The sequence below is a fragment of the Pseudophryne corroboree genome, chromosome 4 (genome assembly GCF_028390025.1).
Source record: "Pseudophryne corroboree isolate aPseCor3 chromosome 4, aPseCor3.hap2, whole genome shotgun sequence".
NCBI lineage: Eukaryota > Metazoa > Chordata > Amphibia > Anura > Myobatrachidae > Pseudophryne > Pseudophryne corroboree.
The window spans coordinates 180,401,784-180,414,807 of NC_086447.1; positions in this window are offsets into that span (position 1 = coordinate 180,401,784).

Consider the following 13,024-nt stretch of genomic DNA (forward strand, 5'->3'; position numbering starts at 1 on the left):
CACCAACAAGTTACAACAGTTTAAGTGGTATCAGAACAAAGGGATTCACCTTTACAGGATAGGAGGGGACAGAACAAGGTTATAAGGTGGTGTTTGGTATCCAGCTGTAGGGTATTTTAAGGGCAATATTCCGGTGTTGGTTTGCAGAAGATCGCATGTTCCAGCCAATAGTTATGCGCAGGAGCAGAATATAGATATAAACTGTATTTACTGTACATTTGGTATGCGGCGGGAACCCAGAGGAGACCACCCACAAGTGCATCTGGAACAGACATCGCCCACCTATTCAAACCAACCTATGACCTTTCCTGTACTGTAAATGACCATCCCTGTGTCCAATGGACAAAGAGATTACAGTATCCATTGTGTTAAGTTTTGGAAGATTGTATAGATGAGCCAGCTGCATGCCTGGTCAGGGACAGACTCAAAAGGTCATCTACCCAGATGACTGAGGACCAGACTGGGAAGTGCGGAGAAAACCAAATTACCAAACACGTATGTACCATTGACTGTAGCCATTATTCTGTTATATTGTATTGCTTTGTTATTGTAACCCCCTTTCAGTAATAATATGTTGTGGTGTCGGAACCCGGCATTTTAAATACAAACTGGTGTCGTGTATTCCCTTCCCTGCTAAGGTTATAAGTGTATTACTATCACATGTATAGCTGTTAAGGGTTCACGGTGTATCTTTGGGTGTGTACGCACTGAGTGTACTTTGTACAGCCAGCGCAGCATTTGTACGCAAAGTACGTACACGGTACGGGGCTCTGTACGCTAATGGTGTAATAAGTACGTAGGTTGAGGATTAAGTATAGCGGCCGCAGCGGCTCCATTTAAAGTGTATGAAATGTCTTTTTAAAGTGTTGCTTTTAGTCCTGTATGTAAATCAGCATTTACAATTGGGAGCATCGTCCAGTTTCCAGATACTCACAGCCTAACAGGTCATAGCAGACTTAATCTATCAGCAAAGGGCGGACAAGTTATCCTACGTAACCTTTTCTTGGTCGATGGATACGCTGAAAACCCTACTTGTGTGCTGATTAGATGGTGTCTGCTCTGTCTAGTCTGCAGAGGTGCTGGTAGAACCCGTAAAACACACAGAAAAAAAAGCTATTAAAAAATCTGTGAATTTTTTTTGGCACCAAAAACGTACACAAAAGGGCACTGATACTTTGCATACCCTCTCACATTGTTGCAAAACAAAGTTCAAATAAGTCATATTGTGTTTGATTCAGATTGGATTGTTTATCTGTTAAGTAGATTTAAAAGTACATTTAAAAGTTGCTGCATAGCCTTGAAATAGGTTTTTTTTTTTAAACTCAGGCCTAAAATAACTTCTGGTGCTTGTATGATTTGGGATTTCTGTGTGACAAAGGAAGCCGCATGGTCTGTCCTCCATTTTGGACTAACCACATGGCCTGTCCACCATCTTGTGTAAACCTCATGGATGTGGAAGGCCATTTTAGGAAGGTCATTTTCTAAATAGCTGATGTTCAGTCTGCTCAGAACAATCAGTTTCCTTTGTCACATCAAGCCCCATTTATGAGTTACCAATGCATTTATTTAACCCAGGGGTGGGGAACCTTTTTTCTACCAAGGGCCATTTGGATATTTATAAAATCCTTCGGGGGCCATACAAAAATTATCACCTTAAAAATTAGCCTGCCCCCAATCAGTAGTTATGCCCCCAGTCACTAGTCATGCCCCCAGTCACTTGTTATGCCTGATTAGATTTTCCCCCAGTCACTTGTTATGCCCCATTAGATATGCCCTGTCAGTTATTTTGGCCCAGTAGATATGCCCTGTCAGTTGCTATGCCCCATTAAACATGCCCCATTAGATATGCCCCCTGTAGTTATGCCCTATTAAATATGCCCCCTAGTAGTGCCGCTTACACACACAAACACACACACACAATAAAAAGAAAAAAACCCACAATGCTCACCAGCCCTGCTCCTGCTTCCAGACCGCTGCCCTACCTCTCTTCGAAACTATGGGAGAGATGTCATGACGTCTCTCCCATAGTGCCACACAGCCACACATGTACAATGCCTTAGCCAGAAGCTGGAGCTCAGGAGTGAGCTCCTGCCACCGGCTGCTGCTGAGGAGCCGGGCGCCTGCTGGTGGTAAAATCTTAGAGGACGCTCTGCATCTCCTCTCGTTTAGGTGAGCCTTGCCGGGCCGGATCAAGTGGCTTTGAGGGCCTTATACGGCCCTCGGGCCTGAGGTTCCCTACCCATGATTTAACCCATGCCATAGTCAATTACAAATAGTTTCAATTGGGCCTCGTGAGAGTAAATGGTGAGATAAATGCTTGGCTTGGTGTAAGAAATTGCACACAGATAGTAAAAGGAAAGAAAGGGTTTTTTTTTCTTTTTCCTTCCAAGACTTGTAGAATCTGCTTACTAGGGAGGATAGCCATTGAAATGCAAATTAACCTGTGTAACTGGTTTTTTTTTTAGCAGTGAAAGGCAAATAGCTTTGATATACAAATAAGAGGTAAGGTGTCACATAGAAGGCTAATGAATGATACATATATATAATATTATAATTATGTGTATATTTATATCAGTGTATGTTCTGCAAGATAGCTATCCAATCTGAATCATATCATTTAAATTATAGATTATTGCATTCATTTAGATCTGTGTGAAATCGGATACATTTATTGCTATATAGTTAAAATTGATGTAACAGTATTTAAGGAAGTAAGTGTAAAGATACGAACACAGGTCTGCATAAAAGTTTATACAGAACAAGTTGTGTCTAGTGGGCAATAGTAATTAGTATTGTTCACATTTATAGAGCTGTGTGATTTGTTTTATTGCGGATGCACGGTTTTGTACACGTGTCTCGGACAAAGTACAGGACTGCGCACGCAGCGTAAAAGACACGCGCGGTCGCGTGTTTACGCAAAGTGTGTAAGAGTGCCGGCGCTAAGTACAAATTACACAATAGTGTCGTTTAGTTAAAAGGTGGGAAAGTAGCTATGCTACAATAGCACAAAACTACCCGGTTTCTAAAGCAGATTAGTATAAAACTTTTGTTTAAACTGTATTGCCTCTGGGGGTAAAGCTGCCAATCAGAACGAGTGAAAAATTTCTGTACAGAAAAACAAAGCGTATTTGAGTGAGTGAAAGCGGAGTGAGTGGAGCTGAACCCAGAAACTGAAGTGGTCTAAGTGGCTGGAGTGGTAACACTGGGTTAGTAGAGGCCCGGTGGCATAGGGTTCACTACCTTGCGTGATTAGAGCTAAGTGGTCTAAGTGATCTGAAGTGGTCTAAGTGATCCCATGCAACTAAGTGATCTGGAGTGGTCTAGGCTAAGTGGTCTACAGCAATCGTAGGGCATATACATAACTAGTATCTATAGGCTGTGCTATTGCATCGCATGTCCGTGTGTTCTGCACAGCACAACGTGATACCATTGTGTTATATGCACTGTGGAAGAGCATACGCAGACATGATTGTATAGACAAAGGGGTTTTTCTTTGATAACGTTGAGGAAATCTCCCTGGTGGGTTTCCACTGGAAAGGGTGAAGGATAGTTATCTAATTTCTCTGTTTTTCACTCTACAAACAATTCCAGTTGAAAAATGCCGAAAAGGAATTTTTTGCTGCCTCTCTCAGGAAAATATTCCAACAGAACCTCCACCGAAAGATATTACGATGCTGCAAGGTCTGATAGGAGCCCTAAGTTGGGTACATCGCCTTCGCTATCAACAGTGTATGGTAGTACCGGCCAATGTGGGCGAGAGCGAGTGGAAGACGCTCGGAGATACTTCCACCGTCTACTTCCATTGAGTATTTTGGTGTTTGTGGGAATTTTTTTTAGTTATTAAAAAGACCCACAAATATGGGAGCCAGTTGCTCAAGTGAGAGATGTTTGTGCAGGGTTCAGGCAGAAGAGTTAGGACCGAGAAGGTCAGAATTGCGGCCGAAAGGCTCAGCAAGGTTTATCATGTGTGGGAAATATGGTCCACACGCTGAAGTTTATTGTGACAAATGGGTATGTATGACTGACAAAGATAGGGTACCATTCCCTAAGGTGTGCAGCTTTGAACCAGAGGTACTGCAGAATGTAAGCAGTAAAATATGTCTTCTTAAATCCAGAAAACAAAGGATTAGACATAATGATTGTTTAAATTTATGGCAACAAGAGGGGAAAATGCAAAGGGAAAAAAACTCGCAAAGCAGGTTCCAAACCTAGCAGGAATGAGGACACAAACACACCATTATCGACACAGGTCGAGGGGAAAAAGATGGCTACAGTCAATGGTATATCTATGAATGATAGTATAATGCAAGAGGAATGTATTAACCCTAATTTTTGCAAGATTATCCTGTTTTGAAGTCTTTTCAAGGTTATAGGTCACAGGAAGATGAAGGACCCAGCCAAATCGCAGCTCTCATTCAGGCAGTCGCCTTGCAGGAAACTCAGGTGGGGCCTGCCCATCCAGTTAAAGCAGTCACAGTATTCCCCACTGAAAGAACTGGTGAGGTCACAGCTACCGGTAAGTGTGAGACGGGTCATTGCACAGAGACAACAACACCTTACAGCAAACAGATTAGGAACGGAATGGTAGGATTACATCCTGTCTTGGTAATAGTAACTCCTAATGGGGGAACCGATAGTCAGGGATTAATCCTCACCAGGAATAATGCAATGTATTGCCCGTGGTCCAGAGCTGAGCTGCGGTCAATCATTTCAGAATTCCCGGATCCCCGGAAGCATTTAGCCAGATGTCAAAAGTTTATCAGAGATCTGGGTAATGCTCTTGAACCAGCTAATAAAGATTGGCGGATACTTTTAAAAGCGTGCCTACCCCCTAATATTGACACCCAAAAATGTATCACTGATTCTAGGTTAGAGTCGGATAGTCCTATGACTGACGGAAAAAAATCAGGAGAATATAGAATGAATTAATAGGCAACTAGAGTTGTGTTTCCCCATTACTGTTAAGTGGAGAAGAATTTTCTCCATAAAACAGAGGGAAAATGAAATGGCATCTGAATATTTCCATCGGGCCCTGCAAATAATAGATAGATACATTGGGATATCAGATACAGGGAACGATGCGAATTACAGGGAGGTGGCTGTCTCTGTGCTAATGGACGGACTCAATAAGGCAGTAAGGGACAGGGTACAAACATCTTTGCCTAATTGGAGAGGTGTCACAGTAGCTTGTCTTAGAGAGTGCGCAATTGAACATCATAAGAATATTGCTAGGCGCAGAAAACAACAGGAGGAGAAGCTGATGACAATAAGTCTACAGGCTCTTGCAGCAAAGCCTCATCAGCCTAAACCCCAAAACCCGGGTAGTAAGAAAAGACGAGAATATGTTACACTTGTAAAAAGGAAGGGCATTTTGCCAAAGACTGTAGGAGTAGTAGAACACATAGTCAATATAGACCCCTAGACAGAGAACACAAGCCACATTATTAAACACATAGACGGGATCAAGGGACATATAGTAAGGAATCACGAGCCATATAGAAAACACAGATTTGGTTAATGGGAAGAACGGAATAAATGCAACTTTACCCTTTGACAGAACTTGCTGGGGTTAAGAGGAGGCCTCTAAACTTTTGCTTCTTTATCTAGCAGAAATAGCCCCTGATTAACTTAGCAGTAGTTTTATTAGAGATGGGATACACATAGCGTGCTCCCGCCCAGGAAGCACAAAGTATGTTGGATAACCACAAAGACTAATGTTGCATTTCACTGTTCTAGATGCATGTCGATCACTGGTAGAGGAAATTATCTCACAGATACCGGGTTCCCTATGAACTTAGGATGGACAGGACACTGGATTGATGGCTGGGATAGTCCCAGTAGATATATGACACATAGAATTTTTTTCAGGGGTATAGACAGTAGAGAATCACTTCCCCATAGTGCCCAATCCAGTTGTCAAATTTTATAAAATCCTCGTTGCCTCTATAAACTTACCTGTTACTAACCTCTATGTGATTTTTCTTCAAAGTTTCCTCCTCATCTCTTACGTTCACCAACAGGAGGGTACAATACATGGACCCGATCACAGTTCAAATGCCACATGCTTACTCGGTTCTTTAGAGTTCTGCCCAAATCCAGTATATCTCACCAGCATAAGGACATAAGGACACCAGTATTAATGCAGTGTGCCTGGTCATGCACAAAGGGTGGAGATTGAGAATACTGGTGAAAGGAGACTGTGCACAGACACCGATATGCATGATGGTGTTACAGCCTGTTGGTGAATGCCAAACCTGACATTTCCAAACCTGACATTTTCTTTTTTTTTCCCTCTCTCTCTCCTTTCATCCAGAGACGATTTACTTCACACAACTGATAACACAAGATAGTAAATTAAAATGAAAAAATTTGTGTTCCCTACAGGAAGAGGCAGTCTGGAGGACAAAGGGGTATTGCCAGGAGTCCTCAGGACTGTGGACAGGTGGACACGGTAAGCCAGTAGCCCCCAGAGCATATCTTCCAAGTTTAGCTGAGGTGGCACATGGTCTGACTCATCAAAGAGGGTATGTGCAGGCTGATGAGAGCCTACTGGTGTGCGCCAGGATTCTCTTCTCATGCAGGTAAGAGAGCAATGACATGTTTTACTTGCTTGAGGAAGAATATTGGAAAGACAATACCAACAGAGCCATCTCATATCCCTCCTACAGACGGACCTTTTCAGGTAATACAAATCGACTTCATACAGTTACCACCCTGTAGGAATTTGAAACATGTGTTAGTTTGTATTGATGTATTTTCCAACTGGGTAGAAGCGTTCCCTGCTGCCACAAATACTGCTACGTTCACTGCAAAGAAAATTGTGCAGGAATTTGTGTGTAGATATGGTATCCCTAGAATGATTGAAAGTGACAGGGGTACCCATTTTACAGGTGAAGTCTTTCAGGTCATGTGCAAACTGATGGGAATTAATAGCAAGCTGCATACTCCGTACCGTCCACAGGTGAGTGCAAAGGTAGAGAGAGTGAACAGCACTATTAAGAACAAGCTGAGCAAATTAATGGCTGAAACTGGATTGTTGTGGCCAGAAGCTTTGCCACTAGTGTTGTACAGCATCAGAACCACTCCCAGGTCTCCACTTAACTTATCACCCTTTGAAATTCTTTTTGGTCGACAACCTCATGTAATGATAGACCCCCAGGATGATTTGAAATGTAATAATGAAGTGACTGTGAAATATTTGGTTGGGATGAGCCAGCAGCTGAGAAATCAACAAAGAAATTTAAAGCTGGTGATTCCTGACCTACCGAACAGTAATTGTCATGACATTGAGCCTGGGGATTATGTGATGATTCAAAATTTCTTACGCTCAGGTTGCCTCATAGACAGGTGGGAAGGACCATATCAAGTCTTGTTAACCAGCACGACAGCATTGAAGGTCGCCGAAAGAGAGACTTGGGTCCACTAGTCCCACTGCAAGAAGGTCGCTGACCTGGATAGAACTCGTGACAAAGTAGTGGGTAACTGTGAGTTAAAAGTGAACTGTGTGTTCAAAGAGCAAGGCAAAGAGACACTAGAGTGTTTGTTCCGGGAAAGTTGAGAGGCAGGACTGTTGAAGGGCATCTGAGCACAGAGAGCAACAAGATCTAGAACGGTTGTTGCACCATTTTCTTTTTTCACCTCCCCCTACATTTTTCTTTCTTTTCTCCTTCTTATTTTCCTTCTTTCCCCTAACGAAATAGATCGATCACAAGAAACTGCGTTTCGGGTTCTGTTAGTAATTCTGTTTTTGATCAGGACAGTTTGTTTTGGTGAGGGTCCCAGAGAGGTCGAGCAGGTATCTGGAATGGGTTCTGATGGCGAGTACGAATTTGTAGGATCTCAGGAGCAGCACATCACTCAAGTAAAGGCTGGTATCAGTAAGCGCTCTGGTAGTCAGGGAGCTCGGAGGCACTGTGAAGGGTTATTGTTTGATGAATATTGTATTTGTAGGAATTGTGAGAATATAGTAGAGGATGGGTGCATCCAGAGATGTCAGTCCAACCTTAATATCGACATGGACTGCCATCCGTTGAGTGATTACCACTCACTAGTGGGTAAGGTTTAAAACCATACAGAATGCTGGGTGTGCTCACAAGTACCTCAAGGTCAGAGTAAGTCAGGATTAGTACCATACCCTTTAGCAATAGATGAGGTACTTGAATTGCGGGGTGGGAGACCGGTGGACAAGAAATTCAATATCTCTAGGCCCCCTAGTTTGAAGCTCCACCAGTATCATGTTGACAGGTCCTTATTGTGTTTTAATATTTCCAATTACCGAAAACCTGGAAATTGGGAAGTGACGTGGAATAACCAGACAATTACCTTTTCACACAGAGCAGATAGGATACCCATAGACTCTGAACTTGTACGCCAAATAGCCAACAGTGGGAGGTATTTTCGGTATAGGTATACCCGTGGAAGCAAGACCATGTGGGTTGGAAAAATATCGTCAGGGTATTGTGCTCATATCATCCAGCCCGATACTTGTACTGAGCAGATGGGAGAACTAGGGATTGGTTTCTTTACTTGGAAAATTTGTAATATGGTGATGTTATATTTTGTCCCCTATGTTCTCCCAGATGATGCCTATTTCATATGTGGGAGGAAAGCGTACAAGTGGCTTGCCCCGAGCTCAGAGGGATTGTGTTATATTGGGAGAGTACTACCAGAAGTCATGACCATAACCCATGATAAAATGAAAGACATTCACCGCAGTGCTCAGGCTCCTTATATTCATACTCACTATGAACACATCATCAAGAGACACCTCATAGATAGGGCAGAGCACGCAGCCTCTGATTTGATCCACGAATCCACCGGGATTCAGTTCCTTCTCGCATTAGACATCACCCATACTGCCAGAAGAACTATAAATTATAGGTATATCCATGCGCCTGCGAACTTGATAGATAATATCACTGAGATGTATGATGACACCTTCAGGTACACAGGAAGGGAGTTTCAAGCCTACAAGAAGGAACTGATTCAGCACAGGATGGTCCTTAATTATGTCACAGCCATGACAGGTGGGTACTGTGTTACTCTGGCAACTCAATATGGTGTGAAGTGCTGTACATATATTACAAACAGCACTGACGACCCAACGGAGATCATCGATCAAAAGATGGACGATATCTTGCAGTTGAAGTGGGAGTTCAGGAGGAAGCACAACCTTACCTTAGCGACTGTGAGTATTGAACTGACCAGCTGGGTCTCATGGTTGAACCCACGCAATGGTTCTCAGGTTTAGGAGAGTGGGCTCAAAATGTCATTATGAGTGTGGGGAAGTTTCTCCTTTGTATCCTGGGAGTCATCATAATTATTGGTTTGATATTTAGGTGTGTTCGAATTCAAACGCGGCGCAAGCACGGCACAAATTTGATGAGTATAAGGAGCGAGGGCGCTGTTATAGCAGCAGATTTAATTTATGACCCATCCATAGAGACAGTGTTATGATAAGGATTGCAAATGAATTTCATGGCCTGTTTCTTTCACCCGTTTTTCTTTGTCTCCCCCTCTGCCCAGATACAGCCAACCGGAAAAGACGTCAGCCCTACCCAAAATGTTTATGTGAATGTATTTTTATATAGTATTTTTATATATGTGTCTTATCTTCATCTCTGCAACCTCCAGTTAATGGCACACATAGTCGACAGGTGATATCCACATATACTAGCACTAAGAGGCAGAACTCTGGGAGGCAACGGAGTCATCTGCCGCCGGGCTCCTGCTCTGAAGGGGGGCACCTCTCCTCCCATTCTGTGACACCAGTGAATTAAGTTAATATATAGCTGCCGCTATCTTTTCAGTGGCCGACTTCCTCACTGGTCCCTGCACCTTACAAATCACACCCTCTTTATTATACACATTTTACAAGTGTCAACCCCGGGACTAGAAACCACAACCTATTACACTGGAAGCAGACACCTTACTGATAGAGCTATTTGCTCCTGTATAGGAAATATGAGAATTTTAACTATATGAAGATACTTCTCTGACAATTACACGTAACTTCATATAGTTAGCATTCTCATGCTTCCTCTACAGGAGCAAATAGCTCCATCAGTAAAGTGTCTGCTGTTACACACACACACACACACACACACACTTATCTTGATATAGGAAATAGGGGGGCACCAATATTTATCTTGCCTCCGGGAGACTAAGATGAACTTACGCCACTGCTAGCACTCACATATGTTTCCCCCCTCCATGTATCATCAACTAAATGTGCACCCCATTTGTTGGAACAAGAAGCCGAAAAGAGCTCGGTAGTGTTTGTTGGCCCATTTACAGACCCTTAATACGGGATGAGAAGGATTTAATGTATACTTCGCAATACCTCGAAGCTTATTTAGAACATCTACGGCACGATGATACATGCCCCTCAGACATGGATTCATACATACATGCTTTTACTATCCCACTAGGTCATACATTTCCCACCTACAACTCTCCCCCTGTCACGAACCTCGGGCAGCGGCGACCGCGCTTGTCCCTGCGGGTGGCCTGGTCTGCCCGGCGCCTCTCTTCCCCTGACGGTCTCCGGCTTCAGCGGCGGGTCGGCGCTGCTCTCCGGCGGCTTCCCGGAAGCAAGGACGCCGCCATCACAAGCGAGGGCAAGGAGGCGGAGCAGGTCTGACGTCACCTGCCTGCTCCGCCAATCAGGCTAGGGCGGGGAATTTAAAATCAGATACCAGGCAGAGATCCGGTGCCTGAGTATCTTCGTTTCTCCTGCGGAAGCTGTGATTCCAGAGCTCCCTCGTCCCTGCAAGCATCCTGTGCTTCCAAGCATCCTGTGCCTCCAAGCATCCTGTGCCTCCAAGCATCCTGAGCCTCCAAGCATCCTGTGCCTCCAAGCATCCTGAGCCTCCAAGCACCTCCGTGCCTCCAATTATCTCCGTGCCTCCAATTACCTCCGTGCCTCCAATTATCTCCGTGCCTCCAATTATCTCCGTGCCTCCAATTATCTCCGTGCCTCCAAGCACCTCGTGCCTCCAAGCACCTCTGTGCCTCCAAGCACCTCCGTGCCTCCAAGCACCTCCGTGCCTCCAAACACCTCCGTGCCTCCAGTTACCTCCAAGCACCTCGTGCCTCCAAGCACCTCATCCCTCCAAACACCTCGGTGTCTCCAAACACCTCCGTGCCTCCAAGCACCTCCGTGCCTCCAAGCACCTCCGTGCCTCCAAGCACCTCCGTGCCTCCAGTTACCTCCAAGCACCTCGTGCCTCCAAGCACCTCATCCCTCCAAACACCTCGGTGTCTCCAAACACCTCCGTGCCTCTAAGCACCTCCGTGCCTCCAAGCACCTCCGTGCCTCCAAGCACCTCCGTGCCTCCAGTTACCTCCGTGTCTCCAAGCACCTCGTGCCTCCAAGCACCTCATCCCTCCAAACACCTCGGTGTCTCCAAACACCTCCGTGCCCCCAAGCACCTCCGTGCCTCCAAGCACCTCCGTGCCTCCAAGGGCCTCCCTGCACTCCCTGTACTCCCAGCACCTCAGTGCCTCCAATACCACAGTGTCTCCAATATCTCAGTACCCCAGCCTTCAGTATTTCTACAAGTCTTGTCTTACAGGAGACCTTCAAGAATTCCTCTGGGCCTCCCGCCTGCCGTCTTAGTCCTGCATGAGGAAGACCTACATCCGGCCATCTCTACTACGACCCAGTGGCAGTTCCTCTTCCCGGTCATCGGAAGAAGCCCCGAGTCCACAACACTCCCAAACCAGGTCAGTGACAGTATACTCAGGCCACATGGACTCGGGGAATCGGAACACGGACTCGAGTGCCATTCAGAACCTGGCTTCTCGAGTGCAAAGTCAGGAAGCAGCGCAAGGCCAGGTGATGCAGTACCTCCAGCAGTTGTCCGGGCGTCTGGATCAGATTCAGGCGTCTCTGGCCTCAGTAATTCCGGCACCTGTTCCAGTAGTCGCACCAGTTGCCGTTGCCAGCAATGTTCAACCATCGGCCGGTGTCACTCCACGCCTTCAGTTGCCTACTCCGTCCCGCTATAATGGGAATCCCAAAAATTGTCGTGGTTTCTTGAACCAATGCGAGGTACATTTCGAGCTACTTGCATACAACTTTCCTACAGACCGGTCCAAGGTAGCATATATTATTTCTCTGTTGGAAGGTTCTGCTTTGGATTGGGTGTCTCCATTATGGGAACGATCTGATCCCATGGTTTCCAACTACACCAACTTCATCTCGTCCTTTCGAAGGATTTTCGACGAGCCCGGCAGAATGACCACTGCTTCTTCCGATTTGCTCCGTGTTCGGCAGGGCGCCCGTTCCGTGGGCCAGTACGTGGTTCATTTCCAGACCATTGCTTCCGAACTACGCTGGAATAATGACGCCCTGAGAGCTGCCTTCTGGAACGGTCTTTCCGACCGGCTGAAAGATGAGCTGTTACTAGAGATCTGCCGGATCCATTAGAAGATTTGATTTCCCTTTGCGTCAAGGTGGATCTTCGGATACAGGAGCGTGGAAGAGAACGTAGCCGTTCGGATCGTTCCAGGTTCCGGAATCCTACTCCTAGGCCGGTGGCCTCACCCAGCTCAGATGAGCCCATGCAAATTAACCGCTCCCGACTGTCTCCGGAAGAACGACAGCGTCGTCGTGAGGGTAAACTCTGCCTTTACTGTGGAGCCGCAGATCATTTTCTTAAATCTTGTAAAGCCCGTCCGGGAAACGGGCAGGCCTAGCTTGTTCCGGAGGAGTCAAGCTGGGAGTTACGACAAAAGCTTCTCCAACTTCGGACTGCTTGCTTCCAGTAACTCTAGTCTCCAATTCAGTCTCCAGGTCTTGTGAAGCCCTATTGGATTCCGCAGCTGCAGGGAACTTCGTTTCTTCTTTCTGTGCCCAAAGTTTGGGTTTAAAGTTACGGCCTATTGAGCGGCCAATTTCACTGACGGCTATCAACGGGACTAGAATTTCCAAAGGTCTTATAATGTGGCGCACGGGGCCAGTTAAGCTGCAGGTCGGGGCTCTACATCAGGATGATTTGGAACTCTTGGTAATCCCAGA